Genomic DNA, 22,644 nt, shown 5'->3' on the forward strand with positions numbered 1-22,644 from the left:
CACTATTAAAAAGTAGGCACTTAATTATTTTCAGTAGAGAACAGAAGGTTTTCAGAGATCTAATTATACATTAACTCTGCATAAATTTAATGATTTCTCATGTGTAGACAGAAATATATATCAACAGAAATACATATATAGAAATATATATCTCAACGTACCATACCAGCTGAGCAAATCACCTACAGCTCAACAGCAGCACCTTCACAATGTGTTGAAAACTTATTGCTTATATGGTTTATACCACTGGAGATCACAGACAAGCCTTGAAAAAAACATTTTTAAAAGAAAATAAAATAATAACTGCAAGATGTAAAAAAAAAAAAAAAAAGAAAGGGAATGAAATTTTAGAGAACTTAGTCCAGCTTCTCTTAGGGTTACGTAAATAGATAGCAATATGCATGAATGATACAATAAAAGAGCAGTGGTTCTTCACATGTCAAAGACAAAATAAAACCATTTGAATTTTCTGAGCTCAACCACCACTTTGGACTGCAGCGTACCAGAAACACAGACAGTTCCACTTCTGACACAGAATTTTATCTGATTGATGGCACTCTGCTAACTTGATGCTTGTCTGAGGTAAAAATCAGTTTTTAGGCCTGTCTACTCGTTGGTTCATATACCTCAAATGTCCCTGTAGACCATATTTTATACAGTGGGCCTTTATGTAGTTTTGTGTAAGGTTCCAAGGACATGGTTGTAAGATTTTTTCTTTTCTTCTTAAATTTATTTTGGCCAGGTTAATCTTTAAAATTTACTTTGTTCCAAGGTCTGTAAGGATGAATGTTTGATCGCAATGTCTGAAAGCTCTTAACGATTTCCTTATTTGCACAGTAGAAGAAAAAAAGAAAAAGGAAGAAAATTTCTTTTAATGAGACCATTCCCCATGATGAGAATATTTTGAAGGGTTGCAGACATTACTGTAACAGTGGCCAAAGTCAAACCATATACCAAATGCTTCACAATCTGTAGTTTCCTTTGCTAAGCCTAATACCTTATTCTGTCTGGAGTTCAAAAACACTTTTCTAAGATGTTAAGCCACTTCCCACAAACTTCACTCTCAGGAAGTTTGAATTGGCTGCTTTTCCAAGGAGGTTTGAAGGATGCCGGTGTTCTCAGTGTTGTACACTCAAAATGAACTTGTATTCATGTTTCAGATCAAATGAATGGCTTGAGTTTTATGTTTTATTTTTATAAATACTGTGGTGGCACTTCAGAATCGAAATACTCAGTTCTTCTTTTTTGGTTTTTTTTTTTTTCTTTGTAAGCATTTGCTGTCATATTTTGCCAGGTCTGTTTGACAGAACCATTAGCTTCAAACTTTTCACAGCAAAAATGCACAAACACAGATATTGTATATCTAAATCAGAGACTGAGGGAGAACTCAAAAAGGCTCCATAACAATAAATAAAATCTTAATAAAAATCTAATGAAATAGATGACACACAGTGGTCTCAACACACCTGAAAAGATCCACTGAAACATGTATCAAATTTGTTTTCTTTTTTAGATTATGCTTATTAAATTTATAAACTTCAGACATTTTGATTTAAATACTGTATTAAATAACAGTGATAGCAGCACTAGTATCAATATACTTTCCTTAGCTCTGGAGGAAACCAAACTGATAATAAAAGAAAAAACCGAAACAAGTCAGTAGTTATACCAAGGACTTCAAGAGGAGTATCAGGTCAAAAGCAAATTTTGAGATACTTATGGATATAACACAAGAGAATTTTTACAAGTACCCCACATAAACAATGAGCAAAAATGAAACTAATAATACAAAAGAAAACACACTTGGAAGTTTTAGGCATAAAAGTCTTAGGTTCAAATTCTATCACAGCCTTATGGACTACTACTCTGTCTGCAGATTTGAGAGGGGGTTGTCTCAAGGCCCAGCCAAGGACAATCTATTCTGAAGATGCATAGGCATGTCAGTGAAGGGGCCATTGTCTGCACAGAAATAATATGAAGCACCCACAGTTCCTATTTTCAGCCATGAACTAAGTGAAGACGAGGATATTTAGTATCTCTAAGCTCTTCCTGAATTGCATTGCACCAGTTCACTTTTCCACAAGAGCAGAATCCTGAATTTCACCCACCTTAAAATCTTTTCCAACTTCTGAGTGTTCTCAGTTTTGGAAAAAAAAAAACAAAAAACATAGGGAGGCAATGTTGCTGCCTATTGATTGCCAGTTGGTGCACACAGACCAATAACACTTTTGGAGACAGCCTAACAAACTCTCTTAGTGACTGGGTGTGCAGCTAAGTTGCATATTGATATTGATTTTACCTTCATTCCTAATGTGCACCAGACATGACCCTGATATAGACAGAGATGGGGTCCTTCTGAAACATACTTGGATTCAGCACATTTATTACTGTTGATAGCAACAACTGTCAATACCTAGAAATTAGACAGAAAGTTTTCCAGAAGTTCAAAGTGTCTCCCAAATTACTGAAAGAACTGTAGGGGTTAATATTTTACACATTTTCCATGTTTATTCATTTGAAGGATTGGATGATTGGGTACTTAAAAAAAAATAGGATTTAGAAGAAATTAAAAGGAAACCCTGGAAGTCTCCAAAGAAACACAACTACTACTACCAAACATAAACCAGTACTATAAAACAGTCACAGTCACATAATTTAAAAATTATTTTTCATGTAACTGAGCTGTGTTACAATAAATATTCTTGACGGTAGATGTCCTAATTATAACTTGGTAACACATTTTGGCTGTACCAACATATTTAAATAAAGTGTCAGAAGTTATTGAGTAAAATCCACCTTATAAGGCAAAGAAAATACTTCAATTTCAGATGTGCAATTAGCAGCAAAAACATACTACCAGGTTTTGCTTTGGAGATAAAATAAACACACAAAATGTGAATCTGAGAAAAGATTCACAGCTGTGGGGTTAAGGTGTTTTGAAAAAAATATGTGATGTTTTCCTTGTCTTAATTATATGGACATGTGGAACAATCCCTGAACTGTATTAATGTGATGTTCCCAGCCAGGGAATTTATCAATAAAACTGGTGAATTTATTCACAAGATAAAAATATTAGCTCAAAGATAACCTCCATTGCCAAACAGTGTTGGAAAGGCAAGTCCATCCCACTATGCCAACACAAAGATCAGATAAGCCCATTTTTATATAAACAACAGGCAAAAGTGCCCTGAGACCCATAAACCTGAGACAATATATAAAAATGGACTCAGACTGTCTTCTGGTACCATCCAGTCAATCAATCCTACTCTCCAGACTCAAATTTTGTTGGCCAAATAAAGGCAAACAATATTTTATTTACTCTACTGTAAGAAAGAAAAAGGTAAAGTGTTGGGAAATTCTACAAGTCACAGTATGAAGTATAAATAGCTTTAGGTTTTAGAAAATATAAGCTAGGGAACTGAGCACTTCTGAATAACAAATACAAGGGTTTGTTTTAGACAAATGCAGGCAGAAAGTCTTAAAATAACGGACAGTTTTACTTTGTTTTTCTATTTCAATGTTTTTCCAAGCTATTTTGGAAACTTCTGAAATCTGTGTTTTCTGTGGAGAAGAAATTTCAGTTGCAAGAAAAAACTTTTTCCACCATTGCCTAGATTTTTTAATAGCAATAGACAAGTTGCAGTACATTCAGAATACTAGCTTATCATTGTCTACAATTATCCAATATATCCAAGAGAACTTAAGTGGGTTAAAAATATCACATAACTAAACAATTGCTCAAATTTTGGGAACTCCTTGTTTCTGGAAAATGCCAGAGATGCCAAAATAGCTTACACAGGTCAGAAGTAAAAATTCAACAATTTTTTTCTTGATAAAGACACTGTAACAAAGAGTCAGATTTCTTGACTGATAGATTCCTGAAGTACAGGGGGAAAAAAAAGTATTTGATACAGACCACCAAATAATATTTTAAAAATCAATTAAAATATATGCCAGAGTGGGTACTAGAGTTCAGACAAAGATTTGAGGGTCAGGAAAAAAACTGAGGGTAAGGTACTTCACGTGTTTATCTGCACTGACCACACAGAGCAGATTCACATCTGAGTAGATATTTACAGCTACTCATATAGCTCCAGTCTAAAGCTCACAGGAAATGCACAGTGGTAAGCAGACGTTAAATGAAAAAGTTTCTGCTCTATATATTGAACTGACTACATCCCTCCACCCAAATAGCTGCAAGTCTTGTTAACTAAAGCAAAGTAAGCTCTTAAAAAGGAGCTGTTCCTAGATCTGAGCAAGACACAGGGATCTTTTGTTTTGAATCCAACCTAAATTAAACCATACCTGTGGACCATTATGATGTCTGTTTCAAATACTTACAGATTTTAGAGTTAATTCAGAACCCAATCCATTATATAAGGAGATAGTAAAACATGCAGCTTTTGGTTGTACATGCTTTTATTCTCAGGTTATACTCAGTATTTCAAGCTGTTAAGCCTTATCAGCTCAGATAAACAGGATCAGGGGGACTGAGAGTGATGGGAAAAGGAAACATTCTTCTATGAACTTCTCCCTTCCTATCCTTTCTGGTCATGTCTTCGCAGCTAAACAGTTCTTTCTTTCAGTAAGTCACATGACAGATGTTAGTGGTTAACCCGATTTAAACTATTTTTCTTTCCTTTCCAGTACATTCCAATCAGTAGCATGAACCACAGAGAGTGCCCAGCAATTGGTGAGTGGCAGAAGCCCGAATACCACATTTGTCATCTCCCTTCAATATCCTTGACTCATGCATCCTGTCTGAGCTAATGTTAGTTTCCTGATTGCAGTATGTCTGTACCCTTGGACTCTAAACAAGGGCCTGAACAATTTGAGAAAGCTCACTCTTCCTTGCTAGACTTGAGTTTCACTGTGTTTTTTAGTGACTGTCTCTCAAATTACAGTAGTTTCACGAATACAAGCCGCACGGATTATAAGCCGCACCCCCGGTGCCTCGACAATGTTGCTGTCTTTGTCAATAGATAAGCCGCACCCCGAATATTAGCCGCACTTTCGTTCCTCGCGAGAATCCGTGCGCAGCTTTCACAAATTGGCCAATTAGTAACAGGATCGCGGCATAGCGGGCTTTACTGGCTCGGGGCGGGGCCAGGCAGGCTCGGCCCGCTCATGGTTGCTGACGGGGCCGGCCGGGTGGTGCTGCAGCCGCCGCCGGGCTCACTGGTCCCCCTCTCCCGTCAGCACCGCCCCGCCGCTGCGTTTACGTACTCGCCCTGCCGGCGGGCCAGGCACTGCCGCCGCTGGCAGGCATACCGGCCGCGTCGCCGCTGCGTTAACGTAGTCGCCCTGCCGGCGGGCCAGGCACTGCCGCCGCAGGCAGGCATGCCGGCCGCGTCGCCGCTGCGTTAACGTAGTCGCCCTGCCGGCGGGCCAGGCACTGCCGCCGCTGGCAGGCATGCCGGCTGCCTCGCCGCTGCGTTAACGTAGTCGCCCTGCCGGCGGGCCAGGCACTGCCGCCGCTGGCAGGCATGCCGGCCGCCTCGCCGCTGCGTTAACGTAGTCGCCCTGCCGGCGGGCCAGGCACTGCCGCCGCTGGCAGGCATGCCGGCCGCGTCGCCGCTGCGTTAACGCAGTCGCCCTGCCGGCGGGCCAGGCACTGCCGCCGCAGGCAGGCATGCCGGCCGCGTCGCCGCTGCGTTAACGTAGTCGCCCTGCCGGCGGGCCAGGCACTGCCGCCGCTGGCAGGCATGCCGGCCGCGTCGCCGCTGCGTTAACGTAGTCGCCCTGCCGGCGGGCCAGGCACTGCCGCCGCAGGCAGGCATGCCGGCCGCGTCGCCGCTGCGTTAACGTAGTCGCCCTGCCGGCGGGCCAGGCACTGCCGCCGCTGGCAGGCATGCCGGCCGCCTCGCCGCTGCGTTAACGTAGTCGCCCTGCCGGCGGGCCAGGCACTGCCACCGCTGGCAGGCATGCCGGCCGCCTCGCCGCTGCGTTAACGCAGTCGCCCTGCCGGCGGGCCAGGCACTGCCGCCGCTGGCAGGCATGCCGGCCGCCTCGCCGCTGCGTTAACGTAGTCGCCCTGCCGGCGGGCCAGGCACTGCCGCCGCTGGCAGGCATGCCGGCCGCGTCGCCGCTGCGTTAACGTAGTCGCCCTGCCGGCGGGCCAGCCGCTGCCGCCGCTGGCAGGCATGCCGGCCGCCCCCTCCCATCTGCACTGCCGCCGCATTTCCTCGCCCTGGCCGGCACTGCAGGCCCCCGCACCGCCGAGCTCCCCCACGCTGCTGGCCCCGATTCTGCTGGGCTTCCCCCGCTGCCAGGCAGCCCCACCCGCCGGCCTTCCTGCTTCTGCCATGCTCCCCCGCCCTGCTGGCCCGGGCTCTGCCGCCCCCCCTGCCCCGCCCTGCTGGCTCAGGCTCAGCCGCCCGCCCCCACACTGCTGGCCCCGCCTCTGCCAGGCTTTCCCACCTCAGCCGGGGCCGGCCGGGCTCCAGCTTGGCTTGGGGCTGCCGCGGGCTCTCACTTCCGTGTTGGCAGCTTTTAGAATTTTGTTAATGTATTAGCCGCCCCGGAATATTGGCCGCACTTCCGGGTTTCCACCAAAATTTTGGTCAAATTGTTGCGGCTTGTATTCGTGAAATTACTGTACCTTGTTTTCCCAAGTCACATCTGGAATTTCTAGATTTGCATTATAAGCCGCACCATTTTGACTAAAATTTTGCTCCCACCCCGGAAATGCAGCTTACACTCAGGATCGGCTAATATGTGAATAATTTTCGGAAACTTCCAACCCCAGAAGTGCAGCCGAGGTGCCAAACCAAGCACCTGCCAGTAAAACCTGGGATTGCGTGATTGTTACAAATTGGTTGCTCTGTTGCGTGGCAGGTGGAGGCGGGATCCATGCCAACAGCGCAGGGGGGAAGGTGGGGTCTCCCTCCTGCCGGCCCCGTGCCCCGAGGGAGAGGTGGGTGGCTCTGTGCTGCCATCCCCGCGGCTTGGGGCAGAGGCAGATGCTGCCATCCCCGCAGCTCGGGAGAGGTGGATGCTCCGTGCTACCATTCCTGCGGCCTTGGGGGGAGGCGGGGAGCTCCCGCCCCCCCCTGCTGCCGTGGGTGCCGGTGGGCTCCGTCCCCACCTGCCACCGCGGGGCAGCACCAGGTTGGGGCGAGTAAGCCCAGTGGCAGCGGCGGCCAACCCCGAGCTGGGCCATCTGGCCCCATCGGCAGCCTCAAGTAGGCAGAGCCCACACGGCCCGAGCCGAGCCAGTAAACCCCGCGATCCCACGATTCTGTTACTAATTGGCAACTTTGTTGCACACGGGTCCTCACTGCAAACGACAGAGCGGCCTATAATCAGGTGCGGCTTATGTATGGACAAAGAACAAAATGTTGCCGACACCCGGAGATGCAGCTTGCAATAAGGCGCACCGGATTATAAGGCTTGCCTCCAGGAGTCAGTAAATTTTGCCACTTTGTACATTATATAAAGTGCACCGGACTATAAGGTGTAATTTTTTTTTGCAGCGAGGAGCTGCACCGCACGCAACAAAGTAACGAATTAGTAACAAGGGCTGCCCGCGGTCTGGGGCACCTCAGGACTGCCAAGGCGTGGCTGCAGTTTGCACTTCTGAGTTGGTTTGGGGTGGTCACTGGCTTCCTCCCTCCCTCCCCACGCGCTGTTCCTGCCAGGTTGGCTGCTCCTGCCGGGCCAGGGCTGCCGGCTCCCTGCCTCCCTGCCCCTCTCTAGCCGGGCCAGGGCCAGCAGCTCCCTGCCTCCCCGTCCCGCTCCTGCTGTGCCCCCTCGAAGCTCCCACTTCCATGTCGGAAATTTTCGCAACTTTGCCCATATATAAGGCGCACTGGACTATAAGGCGCACTTCCGGGTTCGGGCCAAAATTTTAGTCAAAAAGGTGCACCTTATAGTTGTGAAATTACTGTAATTCTGGACCATCATATAAAAAAATACTATTCAGTTCTGACTTTATTTCACCTCTAAGAGGAAAATGTGTTGCCACCACCAAGAGTTATCCTCACTATTATATTATCATATTCCTCTACTTGAGCAAAATGCCCCCAAAACAGATATGAACCAGTGAAAAAAAAAAAAAAAGAGACAAGGAAAATAGCAGCTTTATTTTTATTTTTTAGCTCTGATTCAGGAATATCATCCAGGAATAGAAAGAAAAGAACAGACTTGCCAAATACCAGATTTAAACAAGACTTGAGTCTTACCCAATTCTAACTAGGTATTCAGCACAGGCAAGCTTTTATGAAACTATAGGCACGTAATGTTGTAAACGTGTTCAAAAGTTTCAGTAAATCTGAATTCATGGTGAATGAATTTTGCTCAAAGAGCTCACAAAAAAAGCTCATAGTTATCTTTAGTTTTCATAATATCAATGCATGCATGTTATTTGGACATTGAGTTAACATACAAGGTCAGAGGACTACAGTTCTAAATCAAATATATATATTCAAGATACAGACTGTACATCTAAGCAATAAATCCCTCAATAATTAGTGGGTTGACGACAGGGTCTCACCTTAAACTACGGCAATGAAGGAAGAAATTGTAACAACAGCGGCAGCTTCATAGTCCAGCACTTTGGTCAGAAACTTTAGGCAACAGATACAGCTTCATTTCAACAGCTGTGTTTTAAAATCAATAATAATGCTATTACCCCAAGGTACTGTCCACCCAAAAGAAACAAACTCAAAAAATGAGGAAAGTGAAGGCAGGAAGTGACAAGACATGTTTTGCAAGTAAGTTTTACAAAATCATACCTTACTTCTTCATAGACTTCTGGTTGGGAAAGAAATGATAATGTTTTTCTTTTTTACTGGGCTATTTTCTGCTGATTACTCACAATGTTTATTCTCCCTACCAAAGGGTTGTGAAGGCATTAGCCGGTTGCATATCGAGTAGAATGCCACTGCAGAGTTCTGGCTGAACAAGTCTTTTTTCCACACCAAAATAATTGAGTAGCAATGCTAATGTTGAGACTTTCAAAGCAATCTCCTATCGATGCAATGATGCCCATGATAGGTAGCTTTTCCTCATTTCTATTTTAAAGCACTGGGCACTCTCCTTTATTTGTGAAAAAAAGCAAGCACACAACCAAACCAAGCCCAGCTTTCAAATAATGTCATTTGTTTCTGATTGCACTACCTCTATACAATAGTAGAAAATTATTGATGACACAGTTCAGTTTACCATAATGCAGTTCAACACTGATGAAATGTTGAGCAGAGTAAGATGCTAAGCATCACAATCCTGTTCACCCCAAGAAACTGTGTAAGTTGCGCAATGCACAGCAGATTTCTATTGTGATTTTCACACTCTTATTAAACGACAGTGAAAAAACCCAAACGAGTGGACATAGTGAGCATTCTATTTTTGTTCTGATGTAAAATTGTTCAGAAAAGTCTACACTGGAATCTATCCTGTGAATCTGCATTATTCAGATGGAACTTTATTGCTCAGTTTGAGGAAGGAAATGAGAGCTCATAGCCGTCATGATAGCTGCAAGGAAGCTACCAAAGATGTAAGAGAATGAACTCATTATATTCCTCATGGTATTTTTAAATTTTACTATTCTTGAACTAAAACATAGACTGCTCCTGATTATCAGTTCAGCCCATTTATAATGCATATTGTGCAGATTAAGACAAGAAATCTCTTCTTCCTGACTGTGCAAGCATCGATCACAACAGCAGTCCCTAAGACCCATAATTTTCAGCCTCACTCACAAATTTTTTCCAAGCTGTATTTATAGATCTCATACTTACATGCTTCAAAAGTTTATTTTTTCCCCTCCGAAATGAGAACAGGATGGAAGTGGTGTGCACTTCTTTAGGAAGAAATCTTCCTAAAATAAGCATTTAAAAAAAAATAGGTATCAACTGAGATGTTAAGTTTATAAAAAGGGCTCTAACATCGACGTGTCTATCCAAATATTTTATTGTGTAGATTTACCACAACAGGTATGATAACAAAATGGATACAAAAACTATAGAAGTGAAATATCTTCCCCAGGTTTTGGAGAGTTTTTGTTGGTTTGGGGTTTTTTTGGTATGGGTGGGTAGAGTTGGTTTGGTTGGTCCATTTTTGCCTCTACTGATTCTAGTCCTTGAAAACTATTGCTATACTACTTTGTCGAATCTTTGCTGAAGATGTCCTTTGTATGTAGAACTGTTTCGATAGGTTTTGTGAGTAAGAACATCACAGTTTTATTTCTTGGACATATTTAGCAATCATACTTCTTCAGATCAAAGGTCAATAGATTCTTCTTGGAAGCTGTTTACAGTCCAGTGTAGAGTTTTCCAGGAACTGAGTTGCACAGATATTAAATATTTTTCTCCATATATAATGTGACCTACTAAGAACTCTATTCAAGTATTCTGCTGTTGCAAGTGCAAAATGATAGAATGTGACAGAAGTACGACATTTCACATCAGCTGAACTCACAACTGAAAACAGAGCACATCTGAAATTATTCTGAAATAGCCTGAATGTTAGAACTAACCACAGTTATTTGTATTACCACTAGATTTTTAAGGTATATTTTATCTTATACATTATCAGAGAATGCAAATTTAAAGAGCTTATAGTATATACTTCTGTGGGTGGTTATGAAATATTTGTATGTTGCAACACACCTCCATCGGATTGCTGTTAGTGAGTTTTATTGACAAAGTTGTGGGAGACTGCCGGTAGTAGCACAGGTCAGACTGTGAAAATCTTAATGGATATGTATTTACATCATATTGTATGCAGCAATAATTTAATCAGCAATACCTCAAGCAGGCTTGAGTATAAACTGTTTTCAACTTTGTCTCAGAAATGTAAAGAATTTAATTTTTAAGATTTATATCTTGTTCTTGTCCACAGGGAGCAGGAGCCTTAGCCATCTATTGTGTTGGATTCCAAGATTCCTCTCATATCATCTTATTAATAAAACTGTCAGTCACAAGACTGAGTTGACATTTTTTGTAGATTTATTTACAGTAAATTCACGAATACAAGCCGCACTGAGTATAAGCCGCATCTCTGGGTGTTGGCAAATATTTCGGTTTTTGTCCATAAATAAGCCGCACCCGAATATAAGCCGCTCTGTCGTACGCAGCGAGGACCCGCGTGCAATTAGTAACACAACCGCGGGAGGGCGGGGTTTACTGGCTGAGCTAAGGCTGTGCAGGCTCGGCCCGCTAGGGGCTGCCGACGGGGCCAGGTGGCCCAGCCCGGTGTTGCTGCTCGGGGCCACCCACCGCTGCCACTGGGCTCGGTCACCCCAGGTCGGCACTGCCCCGCAGTGGCAGGCAGGGACGGAGCTTCCCCCGCTCCTATGGCAGTGGCGGCGGGCGGGGACGGAGCTTTCCCGCACCCGTGGCGCCGGCGGCGGGCAGGGACGGAGCTTTCCCGCGCCCGTGGCACCGGCAGCGGGCACGGACAAAGCACCCCGCCTCCTCCCCGAGTCGCGGCAATGGCTGCGCGGGGCTCCCGCCGGCTCCCCGAGACACGGTAATGGCAGCGCGCACTTCCACCCACCTCCCCGGGCCGTGGCAATGGCTGCGCGGGGCTCCCGTCGGCTCCCCGAGCCATGGCAATGGCAGCGTGCACTCCCCCCCCCCCCTCCCCGGGCCGCGGCAATGGCGGCGCCCCCCCTCCCCCCCGCGTCCTCCCCGGGTCGCGGCAATGGTGGCGCAGGGCCCCTGTCGCCTCCTCGAGCCATGGCAATGGCGGTGCACCCCCCCCGTCCTCCCCGAGCCGCGGCAATGGCGGCGCCCCCCCACCCCCCCTGTCCTCCCCTGGGCTGCGGCAGAGGAGGGAAGAAGAGAGCTCTCTCACCTCTCTCCCCGTCCCCCGTGCTGCCTGCAGGGAGCCAGGGCAACACAGTAACACTGTAACAATCGCCAAATGCCGGCTTTTACTGGCAGGTGCTTGGCTTGGCGCCTTGGTTGGCACGTCTGGGGTTGTAAATGTCAGAAAATTATTCACATATTAGCCGCCCCCAAGTATTAGCCGCACTTCCGGGTTTCCACCAAAATTTTTGTCAAATCGTTGCGGCTTGTATTCATGAAATTACTGTATTTCACTATGGCAAGAAGCTCACAAAGATTATTAACTGCTTTTAATTGGTGACATATGCTATTAAAATGAAACTGTACTGTATAAGGGAAAAGTGCATTTAAAATCAAATTATATTCCAAACTGTGCCTTGGAAAAAATACATTGAGTGGTTTGAAAGGGTGAAAGTTTCTATCACATGGAAGACTAATCTATGCTTAGTATCTGATAGGCATTCTTCACCGCTTATCACCAAATTCACTTAAATCTATACATATCTCCTTTTTTTCCCCTGTTTTGCATAGACTTACTGAATCTGAAGAAACCTAAATTTCTCCTGCTGTTGTCATGTCCTCTCCCCTCAGATATTTTATTCACCTATCATTTTCTTTTCTTCAAAACGACATCCCTGAACTTTTAATCGAGCTAAACAAAATCAATTGGTATAGAAAACAGCACAGAAAGTCTAAGACATTAATAAGGGCAAGAAAAGTATTAGAAAACATAATATTATGTATCCCTTTTTTAAAATGTCTATGTATCTCAACTAGGATATGTCAACAAGGTTTCAAAATTTTAATATAGGAACAATGCAATAATGGGCATTCGTTATATATTTTCTCCCTCTTACATGGCTGGCACATAGACTTAAAATCCAAATCGGACAACATTTTGTCTATTCTCAGTGTTCTGATTACAGTAATCTCACGACTATAAGGCGCACTGGATTATAAGGCGCACTTCCGGGTGTCAGCAAATTTCCGAAATGTTGCCCATATATAAGGTGCACCGGACCATAAGGAGCACATTTTTTTGCAGCGAGGATCCACCCTACCAGCTCCCCCCGTATGGTTGCTGGTCATGGCGTCGCCTCCACCCAGCAGCCGTGGCCCCGCAGCCCCGCCTCCACACGGCAGCCGCAGCACCGTGGCCCGACGGCCCTACCTCCAACTGACTGTGCAGCACCATGGCCCCGCGGCCCCGCCTACACCCAGTTGCAGTGACCCCACGGCACTGCCTGCACCCAGCAGCCACAGCACTGCAGCCCCATGGCCCCGTCTCCACCTGGCTGCTGCAGTGCTGCAGCCCCGCCTCCAGCCAGCAGCCATAGAACTGCTGCCCCACGGCCCCACCTGCACCCAGCAGCCGCAGCCCCGTGGCCCCGTCTCCACCCAGCTGCTGCGGCGCTGTGGCCCGAAAGCCCCGCCTGCACCCTGCAGCCACAGCCCCCGCCTCCACCCGGCAGCCATTGCCCCAGATCCAACCGCCTGCTGCGGCACTGCAGCCTCGCCTCCATCTGGCTGCCGCACCACCATGGCCCCATGGCCCCCCCTCCACCCTGCAGCCACGGCCCCACCTCTACCTGGTAGCCATGGCCCTGTGGCCCTGCCTCCACACGACTGTTGTGGCGCTGCAGCGCCTCCCACACTGGGCAGCCATGGCCCCTTGGTTCTGCCTCCACCCTGCTGCTGCGGCCCCACCTCCACCCCGTAGCCGTGGCCCTGCCTCCACCCGACTGCCACGGCACCATGGCCTCACCTGCACCCAGCAGCCATGGCCCTGTTGTCCCACCTGCACCTGCCAGCCACTGCCCTTCTGGTTCTTCTCACAGCTCGCACGTCCGGGTTGGCAAATTTCCAAACTTTGTCCATATATAAGGTAAACTGGATTATAAGGTGCACTTACGGGTTTCCATCAACATTTTAGTCAAAAGGATGCACCTTATAGTCGTGAAATTACTGCACTTGTCTTTTACATCTTCTACCCGCAAGGTTTACAAATCATTCCATTAGAACCTGTCTTATTTTGCAGGAAAAGTGGAGGGGCAATAGGGAGGTTGAGAAAGATGTTTAGAAAGGTGTCCCTTCTTATGGGAATTATTTGTATCTCACATGATTTGGTCATGATTTGGTTTGTGAGACTGAAGCAACTGCTGCTCCTTCTTCCCCACACAAGAGTGACTGCCTCCTTTCCTTGCTGTGTAAGTATATGCAGAGATTCACAGCTCAAGCCCCAACTGCTCTTCGTACACAACCCAGCTGAGGTTCATGACTTCAAGGCTTCAGTGACATCCATTGAATAGTCCCAAATCCAGAAGTACATGCAATTATTATGCAACTACTGAGAGGAAGAGACAGAAGATTCAATTCATCATAATTTATGAGTTATTCAAGACAGCATGGCGAAGTTACATAGACACCTTGGACTGATTTTCATTTGTGATGAATGAAGAACTTCCTCAGAAAGGGGTAGGCAAATTCCTAAAGATTGGGAATTACCTACTAGATTGGTCCTGTGCCTATTCTTTCAAGAAGAAAATGTTTTTGGGTTTTTTTGGGTTGTTTTTTTTTTGGGGGGGGGAGGGGTTTGGTTGTTTTGGTTGTTTTTTCTCACTTCTGTGAGAAAGCAACATTAGGCATTTCTGGGCAAGGACAGACCCTAAAAGCAGTGTCTATTCTAATTCTTAAAGTGGGCTGCACCAACATTATCAGAATATGTCTAGCAACCAAATCTAAACACACCCTCAAAGCAATAATATAATTATACCAAAAATGTCTACAACATTTTCTGTGGAGTAGCCAAATTACTATCCTAGCAAGACACATCTATAACACTTGCTAAATATTCCAATTATGATCATGCTGGGTATTTCTTTTTTGTCTTGTGTACTTTTGCAACCACATGTCTTTTATTTCCAGGAGAAACTGTAAAGATATATACACATAAAGTACAGATTACCAGCAAATCCATTAGAAAGGATTCTATCCTCTCAGCTCGGCCTACATAGCGTAACAGAAATCAGAGTATAGCACAATTTGAAGTGATGGAGGTTTTATATACTATCTTCTCCTAATATGTTGACAGCCTGAAATATTCCTTATGATGAATATAATGATTCCTATGCTATTCTTTTTTATATGCTTTAATTTTGAGCTCTAAACATTAATATTTCCAGCCAGTCTGCAGTTACTTAGAGTTCTCTTTGCTTCACATAACTTGAGTCCTTAAAGTCTCAAGCCTTCAGCCACAACACATCATCAAAACTTGGAAGACTACTGTCTTCAGGACAAAAACCAAAACATAACAAAACCCAAACAAAACAAAAAATCACACAAAATATCACCCCACCAAAACCAACCAGAAATTCCCACTGCTAATTTTATTTGGTCATACATAACATATGTTTCAGTAGCTTTATATATCAGTATTGCACTGCTAACTTTGCAGTCCATTTCCATTTTTTATGTAGTATGCATATTGCTGATTTAAACTGTCTCTCTATTAAGCAAACTAAAAAACTCAAATGTTTTTCTGTCAGAAAAAGGTGTTTTCCACAACTAAAACAGACTGTAACTAATGATAAGAATTACGATTTTTAGTGATTCTCAAAAAACTAACTTTTTGTAAAAATAGGCATTTCCACCAAACTTATAAACAATAGATGAGAAATTAACTCAGACAGTTCCCGTAATCTTTTTTGGTATTATTATGTTACAGTCCTAGACTCTAAGATCAGAATGGCAAGAACATTTTAATTTCCATTGGCAAATGCTATCACTGAGGAGGACGAACACTGATCATCGGATGAAAGCCTTGCTTGTACTCCTGCAGCATTCTGCATTTCATATCCACACATCACTGGTCAATGTTTGTAGCAGTTTGGATCTGATTAAGTATATTTCTGTGGAGTATTCTGATATACCATGGAGAGAGGGATGCTTGCAAATGGTCTAGCATGTGCTGGCCCATAAATAACCCTAAAAGAGAGTTTCAACAGATGCTGTAACATGATCTATCCAGAAAATATACACAAGCAGATATTTCTGCATTTTTTACTAAATAAACAGGCAGTTGGTTAGGTCCTGACACACCAATACTTGGTAGAAGTACAAGCAGAAGTAGTCTCTGCCACCAAAAAACATATATATAGGTAATTATGGAGGGCAGGAGCTAACTCTCACTGTATTTATTCAGTAACATCAGCCCACCATTTGAGCTGGGCGCCTCTGCTGGGCAGCAACCATGAACCCTTAAATAAGTGAGGCAAGGTTAATTACCAGTGCGTTTATGTACAAAGATGATCTGTGACAAGAAAGATTAAATACAGGTAAAACACCAAGTTAAGATTTTCATTGCTGTAGAAGTAATTTTTATCTTATGATCACAGCTATCAGAGCACAGCTCTTTATTTTGTTTAATTCACTCAATGTTACTTTATTTGATCAAAAATCAGCATCCACACAGCACATATTTTCCCCTTCGTAGGCTATTTGGGCAGTAACTGAACAGCTCTCACATCCAGATGTATTGCATACCTATAAAATATTATCACAATTAACTGAGCCTGGTGAGGATGTTTTTGTTACAGCTTTTGTTTTAAATCCAGTACTGTGTTTGCCTCCTGGGGCCATGAAGTAAGTCTCTTTAAAAAGAGTTACAGATTTATTCTTCCACTTTGAATAAGGGAAAATGTGTTTTGTTGAAACCTCCTGAGAATAGACGAATTTCCTATAGAATCCCCCTTTGTTTATGGCTTTGATGAAAGTATTTGGCACTTGGTGGTTCCCACGCTATCCCCAGTTTTAAAAAGAAGAAATCAAGTGTGCTGAGTGTCAAAATGTTTTCAACAAACCTCAAAGCAACTGTAATATAAAGACTTGCATCAGGTGTCAAATTAGTATGGAAGGATAATGCTTCTGTCTTGCCTCTTCAAAATTTACAGTCAGTATATTGTCCCATTTTATTCTTAAAGCAGAACTAAGGGCTGAAGCTATTCAGACAGCCACCTGAAATCCAAACCTTTTCTTCTCAGTTTTAATATCTACTACTTCTTCCATTTCAATTCCTTCTCAAAACTGTATAGAAATTTTTGAGATTGCAGGCAGGTGCTAACTCCCCACAACCAGCCTGTTCACAGAAAGAATTGCAGACTGAAAGTTATTTGAACACAATGAACTTCCACAAGATTATTAAACTCCTCATAAGAACTTGTTTTATGTTCCACTAGCAAAGTGGTTCAGAATAAAACTTCTAAGAGAGAGCTATTTACACTATAAATACACAGAGGACACAATAAATTGACACTTTTAAAAGGCTTTTTGTAGGATTGGTTAACAGCAGTGCCAGCTTTTGGTGAGCAAACATTATTTATACTGAAGCAGAAAAATATAAAAAAAACCACAAACTTTTGGAAGAGTTTTAATTTTTCACAATAAATTATCATGAATCATCAACCTCTTTAACACATAATACATCACGTACAAATCTCAGAGCTACCTATTCCCATTTGGAATAGTCAGGACTTTTCCCATTAATTATTTTGAAGAAACAAATGTTTATAATTCTAATCTAAGTCACTGTTATTATAACATCAGACTTGGCTCATCTCTTGCTTCATTGAGCTTTTAATTACCATTCTTATAAATAGATATGACATAGTCCTGGCAAATCCATCCTAACTAGCAAACATCTACCCGATTAAATCAACTGTCACTGACCTGTCAAAACATCATAGTTCAAAGTCAATGGTTTTACAGTCATTTCCAAAAGTGTCATGGTTTTATGATCTTTTTTGAGGCAAGTTTCTATACTTCAGTTATCCTCTGCTTCATGTCTAAAAAAACTTCACCTTTCATGTGCTTTGACACACAGCAACATGACCAAGCTTCTAATAACTTCTAAACTTCAAGAAATAAGCAAATTAAGCATAATTTCTAGTTTGTGTGATTTCATTTCACTCTATCTCCTATGATACAGTTTAAACCTCCTGCCCAGAGACCAGTAGCAGCCCCCAATTTATGTGTAAGAGATGTGCAAAAAATAATTATGGCTGCAATTTTATGGGCCCATTTGATAATCAAAAGGACTTCATCCTTCCCTTCGAAGAGCTTGGGTTCCCTTTGTTCCCTTCTGCAAATCACTTAGTCAGATATTGTGCAGAATAACTATTTCTTCAGCTTAGTTTCCTGTACTACTGTTGGGGGTTGGTTGGTTTTTTTTTTCCCTTTTCCTCTTTGCCTGTGCAATTTTTCCCATTGACATGCTAAGAAGCACTTATGGCTAGGATCTTGAGACAGGGGAGGAGGAACTCTTCTGGTTTCTGGGAGTTTCTCTTGGAGGGAGGGGGACACTGCAAGATTAGGAGCAGGTAAAAGGAGAGCAGAAGCAGTTGCTCTCTCACTCACTGTCGGCTTTAGATGAGGACCATCACCACTACCATTGCCCATAACCCAGCTGGGAGCTGCCTCTTCTTCTGCTGTTGAATCCCCACCCTGGCCCTGCTGGGATGCCCTGCCATTTCAGCTTGCTGTTTATGAGTGTCCTGCTGGAGCACCGGGACCGACACTGCCCCAGGGTTCGTGAAGCAAAGCCTCTCTTTTCCATCCCTTTCTGTCTCAGACACAGCTGCCATTACCGCGTGCTCCCTGAGCTCGCGCCACAGCGCCCCCTGCAGCCACGGGGGATCATCGCACCTGCCCTATCCACCGGGAGCCACCAGCGCTCCCTGCCGGCTGCGATGGGAACTGCACCAAAGGGGAAAATGCCTGCAGCTGAGAGGAGCGTTACTGGGTTCCTGGTTCTGTTTGTTATTAATTCCATAGTTGTTGTTTGTTTGCTCAATTATACATACTACTAAAGAACTGTTATTCCTATCCCCATACCTTTGCCTGAGAGCCCCTTAGTTTCAAAATTGTACTAATTCAGAGGGAGAAAGTTTACATTCTCCATTTCAAGGGAGGGCCCTGCTTTCCCTAGCAGACACCTGTCTTTCAGACTGAGACAACTACCAAGTCAAATCAGCTCACAGGAAGGGCCTACACCCCAGTCTCAACACAGGCAAGTAATGCGAGTAGCACTTCTTATTTACAGTGCAGTGAAAACGGCACATAGTATAATTCTGTAAGATGCAGAAAGAGTAGAAAAGCAAGCCAGCATCTTAAAGGTACAGCGAATAACCCTATGAAGACATCAGGTCAGTGTAAACATGCCTACATTTTAATTTTGAAGAAAAATTACAAGGGAAGCACAAAAGTCTGAAGAGAATAGTAGAATTGGTAAGTGATAAGGTGAATGTAACAGAGATTTTCAGTATTTTTTTCCACACAAGAAATTGAACCATGTATTTACCTTATCTGAATCAAAGAGTATTCAGAGAAATGCCACCTCCACCATCACTATGCTCTGCTCTGATGCTTTTCCATAATAACATTATTAGGGAGAGCAGAAAAAGCTTAGCACAGCTCTGACTGGTCTGAAACATTGCTCACTATTGGCAGACCTATGCAGAAAAAAGTGCGCTTTCATTGGAGGACATCACCAAATCTGAAAATCAACAAGCTAAAAATTACTTACTGAAGCAAAACTCTTAAGGAATTATTTGCATCATCTTAACAAAAATTTGTTAATAATGGCTCTTATTTTCTTCTTTGTTTTCCATTGCCATTTGCTCTTAATCACCAAAAAAAGACGGCTCTTTCTATCGCAACTTGAAATAAGGGACATACTAGATGTCTAGATGACATTTCTCATTTTCATATATTTGGAATCTATTTTATGCTTGCAGACGACCCCCTCTCCCACCCTTCCTCCCAATTCCCCCACCTTCCCTCCCCCATAATTTAATCCAAACTGGGCACAATCCAGAGATTTGCTTCCCTACAGCATATCCCTAAATTGAAGTGCTAGTGCAGTCCAATGTGGCATCAGCATCAGGATCATTATAAGATAGACTGTAAAAAAATAAGGAAAGAACTTAGAGATTACAAAACTTGATTTCTAAAATAATAATTGGATTTAAAATAACAATTGGACTTTTAAATAACATCTTAGATACCCAAGGAAACACTGTCACTTCTGTTGCCTCACTCATTTTTATATTTTATGTTCAGTCATGAAGCAGAACTAGGAGCAGGCATATTCTGGGTATGCATGAAAATATCTCAGCAAAGTTGAGAATACAAGCACTACATCTTTAGGAATCCTCTTACCTGTGGTAGCAAAGGGGTGCAAGTACATTGCTGCCTCTCACTCACTCATCCCACTGTCACAGAGAGCACAGACATAAACACAAGGTGAACTTTTCGGTCCACCTATTCTTTTATGTTTTGCATTAAGGTTAATGTTTTAAAGAAAATTAAATAGAAATGTTTTTTCTGTACTTTAAACTAGTACTGAGTTATAGTTCAATCTGTGTACCTGCTTAACCATGGTCTGAAAGTATCTGTCAGTATAATTTTAAATGATGTTTAACAAATATTCCCTTCATGAAACAGGCTCGTAGCCAGAATATTTTATCTACTGTTGGCTATAATTGGATGTGGACGGTACAAACTGGATACTTACAGAATAGTATATTCACAAGATAACTTTCCCTGGGCCCCATTAACATTTCAGCACATAAAACCTAATCCATTTCTGTTCTATACCCCTTTTTCCAAAATACCTCTGTCACTTTCATACTTGAGTGTGAGCTAAAGCAAAGCTACTGGCTACTTTCCGGATTGCCTTTCCAGTCTCTAAGGAAAAGACTAGGGGAAAAATTCTGCAATAAATGCTTGCAAACAACTCTTAGTTTGTTGCACTAGCAGCACATCTACTTGGGAAGCAGCAGCCATCAGACCAAATTAGTGTTTTTTGGCACCCCATCTCTTCTGCCTTCTTTTTGCTGTCACTTTTTCCCCACCTGAGGAGAGCGCCATATCAGCCTAACTTAAAAAATTAAATGCCATTATATCTTCTTGCCCTTCACAGTCTTTCTGTCTCCTCTTTCTCCATTTGGTTTTGGATATCAACATGACAAAGCAGCAGCTGTATACATTAGCTGAAAACATTCCAGTTTTAATTGATCTAATACATAATAATAAGACATAATAACTATACCAATGTTCTCATTTGCAGTGCTCTCATCAGACCTTCAGATGCAAACATATTTTTACAATTTTACAGATGAATTCCCTTCAATCTTGGTGTAACTTTCCAAGTGGCTTCTGAGAAGCCAGTCTGTACAATCACTGCGGTGAGTCCTAGTACATAGCAGTATTCATATGGGAAGGAGCATCATCAAAACAGAGGCAGGAGAAAAATGAGCATAGATATCCCATACGGCAGGAATTCTCCTTTCCAATACAAACATGATGACCACAAGTTTTAACAGTCCCAAATTACTGTTTTTAATTAACTTCCTGTTCACTAATACAAGGCTTTCCAGGCAGTTCTTAGCTTTTGATTGTCATCCTGGGCCTACTGCATGTGTAAGGCATATTAAAGCAATTTTCTCCTAAAATCACTCCAGTGTCTTCAACACTTCCTTTATTTTGTTACATTTATCATTAAATACAGGTACTGCTCATCCTGTGTGGGCACTTGCCCTCTTAAAATATTATAGCTACTGGCTAATTACCAGACTACTTCTGTATCGCTCGAGTCTGCAGTCATTATACAGTTGCCATGGCAGAACAAGTTCAAGACATTAGTGCGATGGTATTATTCATGTTCACCTCTATCAGGATACAAAGTCCAGCCAACAGAAATGCCTGCAGTTTTGGGAAATTACAGTCAGTAGGAAAATCTTCCCTCATGCTCAAGAGTGGAAGCAAAGCCACTTCTCTATTTTGGAGGACTCCCATCTCTCCCTCGGACTGTACTCATCACAATCCTGCCTGAAGGGACTGACAGGATGGCCAGGGACAGCCGCACTGATAAAGACATTCACTTCAGCAACACTGAATCAGTTCCACTGTCAAAGAAAATGGACTGGATTCACTCAGAAAACCTACACCAGTGCCTAGGCCTCCTTGTCCAGACATGAAAGAGAAGTGCCACAGCTGGTTAAATAATTCTACTCAGAAGATTAAGTACATAAGGCAGGCTGTCATGCTTCCCGTTGTCCTGATAGCCATGCACTTTACAAAAGATGCCAAGTGCTATTGCAAACACAGTTTGTACTTCCATGACAGTAAGTGCTTCTCTGTGTCTTTTCATTGCCACAGAACAGTGCTTTTGATCCATCAGCAGTTCTCAGGGCACATTCCCAAGGGAAATTCTTTGAAATGTACCTTCATTTTGATCACTGACCTCAACCTGGTCGGCACCGTAAGCACTAGTGCAAAGAGCTGCAGTTGCTTTGTGCAGAACTTTATCTGATTACCAGATTTCAAAGAAGCTAAACCAAGGCTAATCCACCACATGAAAGAGTCAAACTATTTTTAATGCACATTTTCTCTTTTAAACCTAACAAGCGACCTAAAATTCAGACTACAGTTTAGCAGAGCTTTTTTTTTTTTGTCCCAGAGCCAGTCTGCTACAGTTTATCACAGAAGATTATACTGTATTAAGAATATTATTCTAGAGATAATAAAGCATTAGAAATACTTAGGAAAATCAAACAAACATACAGATACAAGAAATAAACCCCCAAAAACACATGCAGAAAATTAAAATTTAACAGCTTAATCTATTAATAAACAATTAGCTGTTATTTCTTTATTCCTATACTACTAATATATATCTTGCAAAGACATCAAGGTTTTATAGTTTGCCCAAATTAATGACTAACAAAGACTTCACACAAAGACTAATTCATTTATCTACTACATTTGATACACGAGTTGCTTTATAGTAAGTAGT

The 22,644-nt window shown here is 43.1% G+C and overlaps 1 long non-coding RNA gene across 2 annotated transcripts in view; it reads left to right on the forward strand.

The window, feature by feature from the left end:
- Positions 1-22,644, forward strand: part of LOC116996578 — a 57,970-nt gene that overhangs the window by 16,317 nt on the left and 19,009 nt on the right. For both annotated transcript variants that reach the window (XR_004417962.1, XR_006162988.1), the window contains exon 2: positions 4,648-4,693. This is a non-coding gene — a long non-coding RNA (uncharacterized LOC116996578). The remainder of the gene's footprint in view (positions 1-4,647; positions 4,694-22,644) is intronic.

The sequence above is a fragment of the Catharus ustulatus genome, chromosome 5, assembly GCF_009819885.2.
Source record: "Catharus ustulatus isolate bCatUst1 chromosome 5, bCatUst1.pri.v2, whole genome shotgun sequence".
Taxonomy (NCBI): domain Eukaryota; kingdom Metazoa; phylum Chordata; class Aves; order Passeriformes; family Turdidae; genus Catharus; species Catharus ustulatus.